This window comes from Oncorhynchus masou, chromosome 30, assembly GCF_036934945.1.
Source record: "Oncorhynchus masou masou isolate Uvic2021 chromosome 30, UVic_Omas_1.1, whole genome shotgun sequence".
Lineage (NCBI taxonomy): Eukaryota > Metazoa > Chordata > Actinopteri > Salmoniformes > Salmonidae > Oncorhynchus > Oncorhynchus masou.
In genome coordinates this window covers 59,595,431-59,615,329 of record NC_088241.1, presented here as the reverse complement: position 1 = coordinate 59,615,329, position 19,899 = coordinate 59,595,431, and the positions used below count along the sequence as shown (strand labels likewise).

Below are 19,899 nucleotides of genomic sequence, written 5' to 3'. Positions count from 1 at the left end.
CTGTAAATTATGTCTGAGAGTTGGAATGTTCCCCTGGCTATCTGTAAATTATGTCTAAGAGTTGGTGTTCCCCTGGCTATCTGTAAATTATGTCTGAGAGTTGGAATGTTCCCCTGGCTATCTGTAAATTATATCTGAGAGTTGGAATGTTCCCCTGGCTATCTGCATGTCCCCAGTGAAAGTTGCGCCCATGGTTTGGGGTTAGATTAGGAGATGGCTCGGTCCTCATATTATGCTACCAACACGATTGGAGTTTAGCCTACAACAAAATGACAGCACAGAATAGTAGAAGCGAAGGAAAGAACATCAAAAGTATGGTACCTTTTTAAAATGACTCAGACAAAGAGTTTTGATGGGATGTTTTAATATTCAATATGCATGTTGAAGTAGCATACTGTACAAAGATATTTAAATCACTGCATCATCACACTGTCTGCACATTCCATCTGGATGGCTGGGATTAATCTTACTGCATGACAATAATAGGCTATGCACACCAGAGAGTAATCAGTCGTGTTCCACTCATTTGTTCATTGGCACAGTCCTGCAGACTCACTGGGGAAAATATATTTCCTTCTCAAACAAACACATTTAGGCTCCAATGAGATGAAACTCAAACGTTAACGTACGGGTCCAACACAGGGTCAGGCACAGCAACTTACATGACATCATTAACATGGAAATGGCTGCATAGCAAATGTCCTTACAGCAACTCAACAATAATGTTTTTAATGCAGAAACATATAACACATGTTGCACTATAGCAGACTCCCTCTCTAATCAGAATGATGTGTACATCCCAAGTCTCCTGGCAGCCTCTGACTTCTTGGGCCCTTTTCGCTGGGGGAAGGGGTAGTGGTGAAGGGGGCTGGAGGAGAACTGAGGTGGCTGCTGGCCCCCAAAACATAGTTGTCTGGACAAAACGACTGGGGCTGAGAACTTCTGGGAGCCTGAAATGCTGTTACTGGTACTCAACTCTTCAGAATGGAAAGAAGTAGAATCCCCAAGCCTTTGTCACTGGATGTCTCAGGACAGTCCTCAGAGAGCGAAGTCAAACTCGCAGAATTGCTACCGGTGAATGTGTGGTTCGGATGAGGTGCTATGATACCGTTGGTCCGTCGGTGGATTCCTAAGTGTGTGTACCATGGAGTCATCTCCAGGTGCCTAACAAAATCAATCTCAGCCCCTGACACCGTCCTCTTCCTCTCATGTGTGCTCTTCATCTCCTGGTTGACCGGGACCATGTTGACCAGGGCTTTCCCACTGATCTCTGTTGCGTCATCAGCTGATGCTGTCGGGAATTAGAATAGAAAAGTAAAGACAGGTTAACAGACATTTGCAATCAACCTTTCAGCTCAGAAAAAAATAAAAAATGCAGTGCTTACTTATGTAGTCATGTTATTGTAACAAAAATATAACTTGTGTTCAAATGACACACACGGACACACACACACTTCCAGAAGCCTATAGCCTAGCCAACAGATCTGACCTTCTTGCTTACAGCTGCATTAGGTTTGGATAGACTTCCTGTACATATTACCTAAACTACCTCGTACCCTTGCACATTGACTCGAGCTGGTACTCCTTGTATATGGCCTCGTTATTGTGTTACTTTTTTCAATTAGCAAATGTTCTTACTTTTTACTTCTGCGTTGTTGGGAATGGGCTCAAATTAGCATTTCATGGTAAAGTCTACAACAGTTTTATTCCATTGGCGCATGTGACAAATACACTTTTATTTGAATGAGACAATTTTAAAGTACAAGGCATTTGTCATCCCTGGATTGAGGTATGTTTTCTGAATAATATATTGCAGGGGCTCCACAGGTGTTCACGAAGGAAGTCTGTCCGACCCGAGCGCAGCTGTAAGGGTCAGGTCTACTGGCTACCTATACTGGCTACCTATAGTCTATAGTAACTGCCATTGTTGTTGTTCAAAGCATTCGGATCAGGATAATCTGTTGTATGAAGAAACAAAAGTAGCCAAGACTAATTCAGTCAAAACGACTGATATTCACATTATACAAATCCATTATAGATACAAAAGACCAAGGAAGCAGAACATCGGCCTGTTGCCAGACAAAACTTTAGACAAAACTGGTTGTGTGCATGCCAAGCTCGCACAGCACTCATCGAAAGAGTTGCCTACCTTGTCTGAATAAAACCACCCGGGTCTTTTGTTTCTCTTTAGTGCAGTTGTACTGTTCTCTCAAAAGTGCAATGTCCTGGTTCATCCTGGTTCGGTCCGCGACAATTTCGCGTTGGTCCTCGTTCTCAACCAAATGACTCACGTCTCCGGCTGTTTCCCTACGACTCCGGGATCTTATCGGTTCACAGGAACACGTCGAATTGCAACAGGAGCACCAGGGCGACAACATCCTGTTTGCATTGACGACCTATTTAGAATGTTATTTCCCCAATCAAAAGAAGGCACAACTGACAGAATGAAAAGTTGCCTATTTAACTACCTGCCGCATGTAGAATAGCCCACGGCACAGTGTGCATCTGATTAGGTGTGTAGTGTAACCTAGTGGTTCTGCAGTTTAATTGATGTGCAAACAACTGAGGAGAATTGAAGGTTAGCCTTTTCTTTTACAAAAGACCAATTAGGTGCAGTACAATGTGTAGTTTAGCTAGTTATGGTAAAAGGTGAAAACTGCGTATCTGTATAATAGAATAAAGTAAAATAGGTGAATAGGTTAGTATGACTTTATATAATACAATATTATAAAGTAATGCATGCAGTAAACTATGCTAGACAAGCATTAAGTTACGTTTGAATCTTCATACTATATAATTTAGTATGTGGACTTTATCTGTAGCCCTAACAATCTAAATTAATTTACATGTTTATGCATTATGTTCTGGAAAGATCTTTTGAATGACCCACTTGTTACTTGGACTAGTTGGCACTGGCGCACAGTATATTGACACAACAGTGTTGTTGAAGTTGTGGGTGAGTCCTGCTTTGGAGGGGTGGCATAGATGGATGACATGGTGACATATGTAGCAGGTGTATCCGCGCTGTAAAACCCTTCCCAGGAAATATGCCCTCAGTTTAATGCTTGGCAATTAGGCCTATTCACACATCACTCCTTTGCTCCATTATTACTGCCTGGAAAATGGGTCTTTCTTCTTACTAAAGCATTAAGGCAAGTGTTTCAAAGATATCAGTAGGCCGACCACAGGGATTGTCTATGCAAACACTCCCTCTTCCATGAATTGTTCGAAAGGACCTGTGGATTTCCTGTTTCTGAAAAAGAACCGGAGGGCTGCTGATACAGCAAATAAAAGAACTCAATGGGGGGGGGGGGGTCTCTCTCTCAAAAGAGAACTTTGGATTTAAAAAAGTAATCAGAATAGCCGGTAATGATTGACATGAATAAAGCCAAGGTCAGAGTAGTGACTGCACAGTCAAAAAGGGATCAATCAAGCGTGCACATTCTATAGGATCGCACCCCAGTGTACTGTATCTCGCCAGTCACTACACCACCCACTGCAAACCACATCATTTCAACTTAGAAAAGTGGGTAATATTCGGTTGAGATGATGATCAATGAAATGTCAACCTTTATTCACCCACTGAAAAGACAGACAGAAGTTTGTGCAAGTACATAGTGCAAGTGATCAATACAGTATGACATTCTGTTCAGATATCTATATTGTGAAGATCTCCACAGATCTGGAACCTTTGCATGCTATCTTGAACATGCACATGTTCTATGATTACATAATATGACTTTTATAGTTACAGTAACCTCAACAATGTGGCAATGGATGGGTTAGTCATTTTAAGGTTGAATAAAAACGGTTTCATTTGTTTGTAAGATCGCCTTAACTTTAGGATATTTACTGTATTACAAGTAATATCAAATTGTGTTAGGTTGACAATGCAACCAAATATCAATATTTTAATGAAGATGTATGTAATTCTTGCATAGTTTAATTTGAGCCACTGGCTTAATTCTAATCTTTATCTTTTTGGGGGGGAGTTTGGTTGGAGATGTAAATCCAACATATTTGTTAATTTGTCGACAAGTTAATAGGCTATTTACCGTCTTGCAAAAGTGATGATGAATTGTGTTTGGTTGTCAATGCAACCAAATGTCAGCATTTAAAGGAGATGTATATGTTGTGCCACTGACTTAGTCTGATTTTAATTCCAGTTTGCCTACAAATTAATAATTGATATGTTGGATTCACCTCTGCATCTCAAACAAAAATCAAAGTTAAAGAATAGGACTAAATCTAATTCAACTGTAAACTTGTAATTTGATTTAGTCCTGTTCTTTTACTTAGATTTTTGGTTGAAATGGAGATGTGAATCAAACATATTCATTATTAACTTGAAGATTCAATTTGACATCAACCGAAGCTTGAAACCCTAGTCATATACAGTGCCTTCGGAAAGTATTCAGACCCCTTGACTTTTTCCACATTTTGTTACGTTACAGCCTTATTCAAAAATGTATTCAATTGTTTTTTCCCCTCATCAATCTACATCCATAATGACTAAGAAAAAATAGCTTTAGACGTTTTTGCTAATTTATATGAACAACAAAAAAATATCACATATACATAAGTATTCAGACCCTTTACTCAGTACTTTGTTAAAGCACCTTTGGCAGCAATACAGCATCTAGTCTTCTTGAGTATGACGCTACAAGCTTGGCACACCTGTATTTGTCAGCATTTCACTGTATTCGGCACATGTGACAAATACAATTTGATTTGATTTGGGGAATTTCTCCCATTCTTCTCTGCAGATCATCTCAAGCGCTGTCAGGTTGGATTGAGCATTGCTGCACAGCTATTTTCAGGTCTCTCCAGAGATGTTCGATCGCGTTCAAGTCCGGGCTCTGGCTGGACGACTCAAGGACATTCAGAGACTTCGTCGTTTTCTTTTTGGAAGGTGTTGGAAGGTGCAATAATAGTGTTTAATATGATTTTTGAATGCAATTATACTGAATGTAAGGTCCCTCATTCAAACAGTGAATTTCAAACACAGATTCAACCATGAAGACCAGGGAGGTTTTTCAATGCATCGCAAATAAGGGCACCTATTGGTAGATGAGTAAAAAAAACAAAAAAAACACTGAATATCCCTTTGAGCATGATTAAGTTATTAATTACACTTTGGATGTGGTATCAATACACCCAGTTACTACAAAGATACAGGCGTCCTTCCTAACTCAGTTGCCGGAGAGGAAGGAAACCTCAGGGAATTACACCATGAGGCCAATAGTGATTTTAAAACAGTTACAGATTTTAATGGCTGTGATAGAAGAAAACTGAGGATGGATCAACAACATTGTAGTTAATCCATAATACTAACCTAATTTGACAGAGTGAAAAGAAGGAATCCTGTACAGAATAAAAAATATTCTAAAACATGCATCCTGTTTGCAACAAGGCATTAAAGCAATACTGCAAAAAATGTGGCAAAGCAATTCACTTTTTGTCCTGAATTCAAAGTGTTATGTTTGGGCCAAATCCAATACAACACATTACTGAGTACCACTCTCAATATTTTTAAGCATAGCGGTGGCTGCATCATGTTATGGGTATGCTTGTAATTGTTAAGGACTGAGTAGTTTTCCGGGGACAAAAAATTAATTGCATAAAGCTAAGCACCTGCAGAAAAAAACTGTCTCAGTCTGCTTTCCATCAGACACTGGGAGATTAATTCACCTTTCAGCAGGACAATAATCTAAAACACAAGGCCAAATCTACACCGGAGTTGCTTACCAAGAACACAGTGAATGTTTCTGAGTGGCCGAGTTACAGTTTTGAGTTAAATCTACTTGAGAATCTATGTCAAGACCTGACGATGGTTGTCTAGCAATGATCAACAACCAATTTGACAGAGCTTGAAGAATTTGAGAAGAATAATGGGCAAATGTTGCACAATCCCGTTGTGGTAAGCTCTTAAAGACTTACAGCTGTAATCACTGCCAAAGGTGATTCGACAAAGCATTGACTCATGGGTGTGAATACTTATGTAAATATTTCTGCATTTCATTTTCAAAACATTCTAGAAACATGTTTTCACTTTGTCATTATGGGGTATTGTGTTTAAATGGGTCAGAAAGAACTATTTAATCCATTTTGAATTCAGGCTGTAAGTTACAGCCTGTAACAAAAGAAAATGTGGAATAAGTCAAGGGGTATGAATACTTTCTGAAGGCCCTGTATCAATTTGTTTAACCCTGGGATGAATTGAAACAATAGCTGTTGATGACTTCGTAAATGCTATTTAGGCATAAATAGTATAATATATATATATATATATATATATATATATATATATATATATATATATATATACATACATGAGAATTTGTGTATATGACTTAGAATTTGTATATATGACTTATAGAGTATGGTTCTGTTTCTGTTTCTTTAGCTATATTTATTTAAAAAATCACAAATTCTCATGTTCATCATCTCCAGCACCACGCCAACATCAACATATTGAAAATGGTGCATTTCTATATCTTGTAGTAAAAAATATATATTTCTCTAAGTATTTCCAATGACATCAAATCAAATAACATTTTATTCGTCACATGCTACAAATACAAGAGGTGTAGACCTTACCATTAAATGCTTACCTTACTTACAGGCCCTTAACCAACAATGCAGTAAGTAAGAAAAATTTGCTAAATAAACTAAAGGAAAACAAGTAACTCAATAAAATGACTATAACGAGGCTATATACAATGGGTACCGGTTCTGAGTCAATGTGCAGGAGTACAGGGTAGTCGAAATAATTGAGGTAATATGTACATGTAGATAGGGGAAAAGTGACTATGCATAGATAATAAAAAGAGAATATCAGCAGTGTGTGTGTGTGTGTGTGTGTGTGTGTGGTGTCAATATGCATGTGTTTTGTGTGTGTGTGATGGAATGTCAGTGTAGTATGTGTGAGTCCAGTGAGTGTACATGGAGTCAGTGCAAAAAATAAGAATAAACTAAGGGGGTCAATGTAAATAGGCCTGGTAACCATTTGATTAACTGTTCAGCAGTCTTATGGCTTGGGGGTAGAAGCTGTTAAGGAGCCTTTTCGTCTCAGACTCGGCGCTCCGGTACCGCTTGCTGTGATGGTAGCATTCAGGCCTTCCTGTGACGCTGCCTGGTATAGAGGTCCTGGATGGCAGGGAGCTCGGCCCCAGTCACGTACTGAGCCGTACGCATTACCCTCGGTAGCGACTTGCAGTCGGATGCCGAGCAGTTGCCATACCAAGCGATGATGGAACCAGTCAGGATGCTCTCGCTGGTGCAGCTGAATAACCTTTTTAGAACCTGAGTACCCATGCCAAATCTTTTCAGCCTCCTGAGGGGGAATAGGCATTGTCGTGCCCTCCTTACAACCGTGTTGGTGTATTTGGACCATGATAGGTCCTTAGTGATGTGGACACCAAGGAACATGAAGCTGTCAGTGAAGACACTTGCCAACTGGTCAGCACATGCTCTGAGTATGCGTCCTGGTAATCCATCTGGTTCAGCTGCCTTGTGAATGTTAATTGGTTTAAAGGTCTTACTCACATTGGCACACACTGTCATCCAGAACAGCTGGTGCTCTAATGCACGGATCAGTGTTGCTTGCCTCGAAGCAAACATAGAAGGCATTTAGCTCGTCTGGTAGGCTTGCGTAATTTGGCTGTTTGCAAGCCCTGCCACATCCAACGAGCATCAGAGCTGGTGTAGTAGGATTCGTTCTTAGTCCTGTATTGACACTTTGCCTGTTTGATGGTTCTTTGGAGGGTGTAGCATGATTTCTTATATGCGTCCAGATTAGTGTCCCACCCCTTGAAAGTGACAGCTCTAGCCTTTAATTTAGTGTGGATGTTGCCTGTAATCCATGGCTTTTGTTTGGGATATGTACGTACGTACGTACGGTCACTGCGGGGACGTCGACTTCAATGCACTTATTTATGAAGCTGGTGACTGATGTGGGATACTCCTCAATGCCATTGAATGAATCCCGGAACATATTCCAGACTGCTAGCAAAACAGTCCTGTAGCTTAGCATCCACTTCATTGGACCACTTTCATATTGAGCACGTCACTGGTACTTCCTGTTTGAGCTTTGGCTTGTAATAGAGTTATGGCCAGATTTGCCAAATTATTATTTTTTTCTCTAGTTGCACGTGAAATGTTGGTAGGAATTAGGTAAAACTGACATTTTCCTGCATTAAAGTCCCCGGCCACTGGGAACGGTGCCTCTGGATGACAATTTTCTTGTTTGCTTATGGCCTTATACAGCTCGTTGAGTGCAGTCTTAGTGCCAGCGGTAAATAGATAGCAATGAAGAATATAGTTGAAAACTCTCTTGCTAAATAGTCTACAGCTTATGATGAGGTACTCTAACTCAGGCAAGCAAAACCTTGAAACTTCCTTAATATTAGATATTGCGCACCAGCTGTTGTTGACAAAGAGACACACCCCATCCCCACGGATCTTACTGGAGGCTGATGTTCTGTCTTACCACTGCATGGAAAACCCAGCTAACTGTATATTATCCATGTCCTTGTTCAGCCACGACTCGGTGAAACATAGGATATTACCGTTTTGAAAGTCCTGTTGATAGGATAGTCTTGAACAAACCTTATCCAGTTTAGTAGACAAATAGTAGGTCATGTCTAATTAAAATTGGTTAAAATCACACGATGCACACCGATGATGTCATTGGAAAAACGTGTCTATTAAAAACACACTATTTTCACATATGTCGATGTTGGGGTGGTACTGGAGATGATGAATATGAAGTATAAAAATGCTGAAGTTTGCCTTTAAACCTAACCTTTGGAATGACTTTGGAATGATAGCAACAGTGAATCTATTTCGTTATTAAGAGATCTCTCAGTAATAATTCTCACGATAGCACATTAGTAGTAGTCCTTGACAAATATCAAAGCAGGGCTTGGTTAAAACCCTGGATGGGAGACTAAATGGATAGCTGATCAACTCCCCACTTGGAGGTAATGCCCAGACTAGTTTTTTTTCTGATAGTGGATATAACTTTGAAGATCTGACGTTGTTTCAAAGGTACACATTCGAGATATTTTATACAAGGTTTGTCTATGTTGAAAATTGGTTACCATGGTGACAATTCATGCTTCAAGCTTCACCCTCAAAATGACTTTTTGCAAATCCAAAGTATTTTCCACATAGATTCCACACATTTTTGTTGTGCGTCAGCAGTTTTTTAAAATTGTTATGTCAGTCTCTGACAGTCACTCAATTAGCCCATGTCAGCTAAATGTTTTTAGATTGGTAAGTTAGTCTAGCCAGCTATCAAAGCTACCGACCGGGGGTCCCCATTGACTTTGCTAGTCACCCTCACTCAGATATCATATTGAAAACTTCTAACCCTTCTTTCCACCACGTCAAAATGTGTAGAATTGCAGGAAATTAGCTGTAAAACTGCAACATTTTCTCTACGCATGGCAAAATGTGTAAAAAATTTCACTTTGGTCCCACAAAAAGCTAGGGCCAGCTCTGACTGCGTGCTTGGGTATGGCTGTGGGTACATGAGCCACTGCCACCCCTCATGAGTCGTTCAGATTTTTTGTGACCCCCAAAACCCCATCGAAGTTGCCCTGCTGTATGATATGATGTGGTTAGCTAATACGCAGAATACCTATCCAGGAGTCATAAGATCATAAGATCATAAGAACTTTCAACAGTAAGTTGAGACCACAGGAGGTTGGTGGTACCTTAATTGGGGAGGATGGGCTCGTGGTAATGCCTGAAGCGGAGTAGGTGGAACTGCGTCCACTGATTCATTTCACCTGAGGTTTTGATATCAGCACTCAACATGAAGGGCTATTATAAATACATCGTTGTGTGTGTAATACTTCCTAGGCACGCATATATTTGAAGTTAACACGGAAGAGGAGAAAAAACGACCAATCAGAGGCTACATTATTATAGCTTTGCTTATCTTGAGAACTTAGTCTCTCAAGTAACCCATTAGTGTGTGCCACTATTATTCGACTGTCAATATTTAGTAGGCAACTTATTTAGGTCTGTTCATTCACTGCATTTGATGGGCATTTTCTTCACTCATTCTGGATTTCGGGCTTGGAGCCAGACAGTTTCATTGTTTATTCATAACTAACATGTTTAATCTACTGCAGCTGCTCACTCAACCCATTTCCCCAATGTTGTGTTCAGCTGAAGGTGGTTGCTGTTGATGGGAACCTCAATGTTGTCCACCGGAACAATGTGCAGATTGACAGTGAACTGTCAGAATTCAGGTAAAACAACAATGAACTAAAGAGAGAAATACTCCATAATGTTTTGGATGATTTGTGTTAACAAACAAACCACTTTATTTATTTATTTTCCTCCAAGGACTCAGGGAGTATCCATGTCGACAGGCTTACTGTCACTCCTTCTGTGGTCATGTTGGTTAAGGTTGTAGTGCACCATGGATAGTACACTACTTTATAGTGCACAAGTACAACTATTTGCTCAGCTCAGTTCACTCTGTTCAAACAATTACATAGCTGAAGTAGTCCATTACTCACCTCAGCCGTTATTCAGTTGAGTTCAAAGGAAGGGCCTACAACAGTAAGATCACCAAAAGTGTTGTAACAAATCCAATACACTGCCTCAAACTATAAGATTTATGAAACTCATTTAATTTTACTGCAGATAATTCATATTTTAGAAAAATATGAAATTATCTCTCCACTATCTTCAGCAGAAATACACAATGCTTTGAATCAACAGTCATCAAGATCGGAATGCTACTGGCAGAGCCAATCGTGTTTTAGTCCTGTGATTTGAACTGAGACATTCCATGGGGATTTCCAAGGCACTTGACCTGGTCGTTGAAAGCCCTATGTGGGAGTGGCCAGGTGTGTGGACTGTACTAGAAATATATTAAAGTGCTCCATTTTGTATTTTGATTAAAGTCAGGCAACACATGTATTGTATTTCATCATTTCCCTTTTTAACAGCAACATAGCAGTGTATACTGGAGGAAAGGAACCAAACAAGCTCTCAGTGATCTCAATCCAGGAAAAAGTTTGCATGAACTTCTGCAGGTAAGTTGCCCTATAGATAGCATGGATAGTTTCTATACTCTGCTTGTCTCAGTGCAACAGTGACATGATTTTCGATACAGTGCCCAAATGTCAAATAGGTGGTATCCGCCTGGTTAAAAGTTAATACATTAACTTCCTTGTGTGGGTAAAAAAAAACACATTGGCCAAAGTCTTTGATACATTGCAAGCACAGCCGACCATATATAGACAAATATTTGTTCATTAATCCAACACTAACACTCAAACCCTGAGATATATTCAGTTACTGAAGGGGATCTTTTTATCTCAGTGAATTTGCAAGTCTAAAAGGACCATGAGAAGGTGTTGCTTTCTGCATTGACTGACCTTCATGTCTTAAAGTAATGATGAACTGTCATTTCTCTTTGCTTATTTGAACTGCTCTTGCCATTATATGGACTTGGTTTCTTACGAAATAGGGCTATCTTCTGTATACCACCCCTACCTTGCCACAACAGAACTGATTGGCTCAAATGCAATAAGAAGGAAAAAAATTCCACAAATTAACTTTTAACAAGGCACACCTGTAAATTGAAATGGATTCCAGGTGACTATTTCATTTAATTTATTTTTGTTTCACCTTTATTTAACCAGGTAGGCCAGTTGAGAACAAGTTCTCATTTACAACTGCGACCTGGCCAAAATAAACCAAAGCAGTGTGACAAAAACAACAACACAGAGTTACACATAAACAAACGTACAGTCAATAACACAAAAGAAAATAAAAATAAACAGATCTATGTGCAGTGTGTGCAAATGTAGAAGAGTAGGGACGTAGGCAATAAATAGGCCCTAGCAGTGAAAATAATGACAATATAGCGTTAATACTGGAGTGATAGATGTGCAGATGATGAATGTGCAAGTAGAGATACTGGGGTGCAAGAGGGTAAGTAATAATATTGGGATGAGGTAGTCGGGTGTGCTATTTACAGATTGGCTGTGTACAGGTACAGTGATCGGTAAGCTGCTCTGACAGCTGATGCTTAAAGTTAGAGAGGGAGATATAAGACTCCAGTTTCAGAGATTTTTCAATTCGTACCAGTTATTGGCAGCAGAGATTTGGAAGGAAAGGCGGCCAGTGCAATATACCTGCTGGAGTGCGTGCTACGGGTGGGTGTTGCTATGGTGACCAGTGAGCTGAGATAAGGCGGGGCTTTACCTAGCAAAGACTTATAGATGACCTGGAGCCAGTGGGTTTGGCGACAGATATGTAGTGAGGGCCAGCCAAAGAGAGCATACAGGTCACAGTGGTGGGTGGTATATGGGGCTTTGGTGATAAAACGGATGGCAGTGTGATAGACTACATCTAGTTTGCTGAGTAGAGTGTTGGGGGCTATTTTGTAAATGACATCGCGGAAGTCAAGGATCGGTAGGATAGTCAGTTTTACGAGGGTATGTTTGGCTGCATTAGTGAAGGAGGCTTTGTTGCGAAACAGGAAGCCGATTCTAGATGTAATTTTGGATTGGAGATGCTTAATGTGAATCTGGAAGGAGAGTTTACAGTCTAACCAGACACCTAGGTATTTGTAGTTGTCCACATATTCTAGGTGAGAACCGTCCAGGGTAGTGATGCTAGTTGGGCAGGAGGATGCGGGCAGCAATCGGTTGAAGAGCATGCACTTAGTTTTACTAGCATTTAAAAGCAGTTGGAGGCCACGGAAGGAGAGTTGTATGGCATTGAAGCTCGTTTGGAGGTTTGTTAGCACTGTGTCCAAAGAAGGGCCAGATGTATACAGAATGGTGTTGTCTGCGTAGAGGTGGATCAGAGCATCACCAGCAGCAAGAGCAACATCATTGATATATACAGAGAAAAGAGTCAGCCTGAGAATTGAACCCTGTGGCACCCCCATAGGTCCGGACAACAGGCCATCCAATTTGACACACTGAAATCTATCTGAGAAGTAGTTGGTGAACCAGGTGAGGCAGTCATTTGAGAAGCCAAGGCTATTGATTATGCCGATAAGAATGCGGTGATTGAAAGACTCGAAAGCCTTGGCCAGGTCGATGAAGACGGCTGCACAATACTGCCTTATATCGATGGCAGAATTTGATATCATTTAGGACCTTGAGCGTGGCTAAGGTGCACCCATGACTGGCTCTGAAACCAGATTTCATAGTGGAGAAGGTATGGTGGGATTTGAAATGGTCGGTGATCTGTTTATTGACTTGGCTTTCAAAGATTTTAGAAAGGCAGGGCAGGATGGATATAGGTCTATAACAGTTTGGGTCTAGAGTGTCTCCCCCTTTGAAGAGAGGGATGACCGTGGCAGCTTTCCAATCTTTGGGAATCTCAGACGATACAAAAGAGAGGTTGAATAGGCTAGTAATAGGGGTTGCAACAGTTTCGGTGGATAATTTTAGAAAGAGAGGGTCCAGATTGTCTAGCCCATCTGATTTGTAGGGATCCAGATTTCTTTCAGAACATCAGCTGTCTGGATTTGAGTGAAGGAGAAGCGGGGAGGGGGGGGGTATGGGCAGGTTGCTGCAGGGGTTGCTGAGATGTTGGCCAGGGTAGCGGTAGCCAGGTGGAAAGCATGGCCAGCTGTGAAAAAATGCTTATTGAAATGATCAATTATCATAGATTTATCGGTGGTGAAGGTGTTTCCTATCATCAGTGCAGTGGGCAGCTGGGAGGAGGTGCTCTTATTCTCCATGGACTTTACAGTGTCCCAAAACTTGGAATTAGTGCTACAGGAAGCACATTTCTGTTTGAAAAAGCTAGCCTTAGCTTTCCTAACTGACTGAGGATATTGGTTCCTGACTTCCCTGAAAAGTTTCATATCGCGGGGGAATTTTCGATGCTCATGCAGAACGCCACAGGATGTTTTTGTGCTGGTCAAGGGCAGTCAACTCTGGAGTGAACCAAGGGCTATATCTGGTCATAGTTCTACATTTTTTTGAATGGGGCATTCTTATTTAAGATGGAGAGGAAAGCACTTTTTAAGAGCAACCAGACATCCTCTACTGACGGGATGAGGTCAATATCCTTCCAGGATACCCGGGCCAGGTCGATTAGAAAGGCCTGCTTGCTGAAGTGTTTTAGGGAGCATTTGACAGTGATGAGGGGTACCAGTACGCATGCAGGCAATGAGGCAGTGATTGCTGAGATACTGGTTGAAGACTGCATAGGTGTAGTTAGAGAGCAGGTTTGACAGGATGATATCTAAGATGGTGCCCATGGTTACGGATTTAGGGTTGTACCTGGTAGGTTCCTTGATGATTTGTGTGAGATTGAGGGCATCTAGCTTAGATTGTAGGATGGCCGGGGTGTTAAGCATGTCCCATTTTAGGTCACCTAACAGTACAAACTCTGAAGATAGATGGGGGGCGATCAATTCACATATGGTGTCCAGGGCACAACTGGGGGCCGAGGGGGTTCTATAACAAGCGGCAACGGTGAGAGACCTATTTCTGGAAAGTTGGATTTTTAAAAGTAGAAGCTTGAATTGTTTGGGCACAGACCTGGATAGTATGACAGAACTCTGCAGGCTATCTCTGCAGTAGATTGCAATTCCGCCCCCTTTGGCAGTTCTAACTTGTCAGAAAATGTTATAGTTAGGGATGGAAATTTCAGGATTTTTGGTTGCCTTCCTAAACCAGGATTCAGACACGGCTAGGACATCCGGGTTGGTGGAGTGTGCTAAAGCAGTGAATAAAACAAACTTAGGGAGGAGGCTTCTAATGTAACACGCATGAAACCAATGCTTTTACGATTACAGAAGTCAACAAATGAGAGAGCCTGGGGAATGGGGAGTGATGCTGGGGGCTGCAGGGCCTGGGTTAAACCTCTACATCACCAGAGGAACAGAGGAGGAGTAGGATAAGAGTATGGCTAAATTAACTGGTCGTCTAGTGCATTCAGAGGGTAACATAGAGTAAAAGGAGCAGGTTTCTGGGCTTGGAAGAATATATTCAAGTCATAATGTACAGACAAGGGTATGGTAGGATGTGAGTACAGTGGAAGCAAGCCTAGGCATTGAGTGACGATGAGAGAGGTTTTGTCTCTAGAGGCACCATTTAAGCCAGGTGCTGTGACCGCATGTGTGGGGGGTGGAACATAAGGGCTAGCTAAGGCATATTGAGCAGAGCTTGAGGCTCTAAAGTGAAGTAAGACAAAAATTACTAACCAAAACAGCAATAGACAAGGCATATTAACATTAGGGAGAGGCATGTGTAGCCGAGTTATCATAGGGTCCAGTGAGTAGCTAGGCGAGCTGGAGGCACGACGATTCAGACAGCTAGCAGGCCGGGGCTAGCAGCAGGCTAGCAGATGGGCCTCAGGGGGACGTCGCAACTGAAGAGTCTGTTGAAACCCCCGGATGGTTACGTCGGCAGACCAGTCGTGATGGATCGGTGGGGCTCCGTGTCGGCAGCATAGGGTCCAGGCCAATTTGGTAGAATAATTTTTGAAGTCCAGGAATTATCTGATGGAATTCTTCAGCTAGCCGGGAGAAGGGCCTAGCTCGAGACTAACTGGTGCTTGCTTCAGGACAGAAACCCCCTCGGTCAGTTACATCGGTAGACCAGTCGTGATGGATCGGCGGGGCTCTGTGTCGGCAGCAAAAGGCCCAGGCCAATTGTAAAAAGAGGTAATTGAAGCCCAGGGATTGCTTGATGGAATCTCTTCGGCTAGCCAGGAGATGGGCCTAGTTCGAGGCTAGCTCCAGGCTAACTGGTGCTTGCTTCGGGACAGTGACATTAGACAGGAGTAGCCACTCGGATAGCAGCTCGCTAGCTGCGATGATCCGGAGTAAAGGTTCAGAGCTTGCGGTAGGAATCTGGGGGTGTGGTAGAGAAAAGCAGTCCGATATGCACTGGGTTGATATCGCGCTGTGCAGGCTGGCAGGTATTGACCGGGCTGAGGCTGGCAGTCTGCCTTAACGGTGATAACCCCTATCCTTTTTCACTCAACTTCACACTTTTCCAAACACAAAAACACATACCCCACCTTCCATCCCAATACATCCGAACATACATTACCCACATACTGTGCCTTCTATGTCCTCCATGTTTTATTTCTACCACGTTGATTGAGTACTTTTGTGTTTCAGTTCCTTATATTTAAGTATTATTTAGTTAATTATCATTTCTTCTAATGCTGTCTCATCCATTTCTGAAATACTATAAATAGAAATTTGAATACCAATTATTTTACTGTGTCTGTCGAAGTGTCACGTTTTCTTTTGGGGATTGGTTCTGAATGTTTACCCTCCTTCATGTTTGCGTGTGAAGTGCTAATATTAAGTCAAACTTACAGATATTGAATATAACGTTTTTTATTTTGAGGTGATCTGCACAGCTGTGTTCATTCCGCCATCTTACCTTTTCTGTTGTTTGCCAATCAAACCCGATCTCCAGAATTTCAGATTTTTTTTACACAATATCTTAGTGGTCAAATTTAGAGGCAATTTTATCAATGAAATTATTACAAATGGATGTGTGTTTAACAATGTGTACTGTAAAAAGCTATGTAAAATTGTTTATAACATCATTCATGTTCCAACTGTTATTATTTTTTAAATTTCTTTCAACAACAATAAGGTAATATCAAGGGGATTTTCTCTGTATGTTATCAGCAGCACTGAAGCCATGTTGACATTATAATCAAGTCCTGTATCTGTTTTTCTCTTGAATTGCGTTACAATATACAGCAGGGTAAGGGGGGGGGGTCTTGTTTAACATACAGGAAGAATACGGTAATTTGTGTGACTGTGTAAAATTATCTCTCTCAGTGGAGCGCACAATTTGACCATAACATTTAAGTCTATCTGTCTCTCCTAGATTAGCACAGCAGCCTGTGCTGAGGAGAGTTTCCTAAACAATGAATTCTGGTGATATACACAGTAGTAGTAGACCAAGGGGCTGTGATGACAGACATTACAGTTTATGAATAACATACAGTCATTTTAAGATTAGTCAGAATGGACTTACTTGGTGGTTGATTAAAGCATTTATAATAATCCAATATAAATGTATACAAATGATGAAATACTCATGTTAAAGTGTTACCCAAACATGTTGTGCACCTGGTTCCGTATGATCCACATGTTATTAAAACTGTCCTGCATTGAGGTGTACCGTGTATTCTATATTATTTATGTTCTTTGGAAAGGTTTGATCAGTCGTTCTGATTTTGTGACATGTTTATACTTTTCGTTTATTATTGTTCAGGGATGAATTTGATGGACATATTCAGCAAGCAGTGGTCGTAGTCCGGCGAGCAATGGTCATAGTCCGGCGAGCAGTGGTCGTAGTCCGGTGAGCAGTGGCCGGAGTCCGGCGAGCAGTGGTCATAGTCCGGCGAGCAGTGGCCGGAATCCGGCGAGCAGTGGTCGGAGTCCGGCGAGCAGTGGTCGGAGTCCAGCGAGCAGTGGTCGGAGTCCAGCGAGCAGTGGTCGGAGTCCAGCGAGCAGTGGTCGGAGTCCAGCGAGCAGGGGTCGGAGGTCACTGCCCCTAACCTGGAGGCGAGACGGTGAGCCCCTGTTCCATCATCAGGTTTTTTGTTAACATTCCCTATGATATAGCATCATACGTACACTTGTGTTTATTGGTGTGTCTATTCTCCTGGTTGTAACTGAGAAAGAATGGAAATCAACTTTTGACCTTAGAATGGGCACATGGAAGGGTGGTCGTGTATGGCTCAGTTGTTAAAGAATGGTGCTTGCAACACCAGGATTGTGGGTTTGATTACTGGGACCACCCATACGTAAAATTAATGCATGTATCACTGTCACTTTGGGTATATGACATATATTAGAGGGTGTTTAATATTTTTTTGTTGTAAAATAATACATTTTTGGTAAAAGGACTTGGGTGGGGTCATGTGTGCATAGTGTCCCCCAGTCTTTGCTATCACCTCGTTTGTATTTGAAGAGATGCAGGTCAGCCTGAGGGCTCCAGCTATAACTGGGTAAACAACTGGGGCCATCAACCCAGCTCTCCTCGTCTGTCTTTAGATATGACTCAGCCATTTAAAGGTGACCACTGGTCCAGCTACAATCTCCACAGGAAAAGCTGATGACTCCTAAAGCTAACGCTGGGTAATATATATTATAAACTGGGTGGTTTGAGCTCTGAATGCTGATTGGCTGAACCCCGTAGTGTATCAGTCCGTATAAGGGAATAACTCGCTGCTCTGAACTCCTCTTCTTAAATACCTCGCCTGGTTCTCCTCCACAGGAGCCTGTCTCTCCTTACTATTTCACTCACTATGGCTTCTCAGCGGACTGCAAAGTGGTGGCGTTCCCTGGGGACAACCCAGGTTGCTCTGTAACTGTCTTTGTCAGGGGCTTCTGTTTTGATTTCCTCCTCCTGTCATTCTGTCATTTGGCCTCTGGGTGGCAGTAGCACTGTACTGATGGCATTGATCTGCTCCAGTAATCCTCAGCTCCTCCACTCCTATTCTACACATGGATGTTGTGTAGATTCTAATGAGAGTGCATGGCGGCGGTGGTCATATGTTCACCCTCTTCCCAGGCAGCTGGATATGAACCCGATGAACAGAGAGAGGAGCTGGCCCCTCGCCAAGCAAGCAGCCCTTGTTTAGGACCACGACCATTCCTGCCTGTGCTGTGTGCTGCCCATGTCTGTAGACTAGAATGTCACGGCAGGCCAGCTGAGCATAAACATAGACCCTGACAGGCTTCAGCCCGCTCCGCCCTCTACGCTAATCCGCTCAGCAGTGTCATCTGCGTAAAAGGGGCTTTGCGACCAATAAAAAGACGGGCAACGCCCAGATCGCAGGTGTGTGAGCCAGCCTGAGGCACAGTCCATTGAGATTGAACTCTTTCAGTACAGCTCGGTGTGAGCAGTCAAACAATAGCGAATGGACTAATTGATACAGCTGTGCAATTGCCTGGCTATAATTCATTTTGATCAATGGTATGGTACAGTATGTCAAGGTAGGCAGGATACATAAGGGGATGGTTAGTGCAGTAAAAATGGAAGGAGGCTTCATGCTAAGATTTAAAATGGTTTTTCAATTGATATATACACTGAACTGAAATATAAACGCAACGTAAAGTGTTGATCCCATGTTTCATGAGCTGAAATAAAAGATCCCAGAAATGTTTCATACTCACAAAAAGTTTATTTCTTTCTAATTTTGTGCACACATTTGTTTACATCCCTGTCAGTGAGCATTTCATCTTTGCCAAGATAATTCATCCACCTGACAGGTGTGGAATATCAAGAAGCTGAATAAACAGCATGCTCATTACACAGGTGCACCTTGTGCTAGGAACAATAAAAAGCCACTCTAAAATGTGCAGTTTTGTCACACAACACAATGCCACAGAACTTGCCTCAAAACTTGCCTCAAGTGCAATTTCCATGCTGAATGCAGGAATGTCTACCAGAGCTGTTGCCAGAGAATTTAACATGAATTTCTCTACCATAAGCCACCTCCAATGTCATTTTGGAGAACTGCAGAGCACATGTATGGCGTCGTGTGGGCGAGCAGTTTGCTGATCTCAACATTGTAAACAGAGTGCCCCATTGTGGCGGTGGGGTTATGGTATGGGCAGGCATAAACTACACTATGAACAACGAACACAATTGCATTTTATCTATGGCAATTTGAATGCACAGAAATACCGTGACGGGATCCTAAGGCCCATTGTGAGGTCCATTTTTGTAAATGTATCTGTGACCAACGGATGCAGATCTGTATTCCCATTCATGTGAAATCCATAGATTAGGGCCAAATTTATTTATTTCAATTGACTGATGTAACTCTTTAAAATCTTTAAAATTGTTGCATGTTGCGTTTATTTTTATTCTGTATAGATAAGTATCATTAAGTTATCATCATTTATGCAAC

The 19,899-nt window shown here is 41.8% G+C and overlaps 1 long non-coding RNA gene across 1 annotated transcript; it reads right to left on the bottom strand.

The window, feature by feature from the left end:
- Positions 1-347: 347 nt before the first annotated feature.
- On the bottom strand, positions 348-2,483 carry LOC135523212 (uncharacterized). Its single transcript, XR_010452797.1, has 2 exons — positions 2,150-2,483; positions 348-1,291 (listed from the first exon to the last, which is right to left on the bottom strand). It is a non-coding gene; the product is annotated as an uncharacterized LOC135523212 (long non-coding RNA).
- Positions 2,484-19,899: the final 17,416 nt, after the last annotated feature.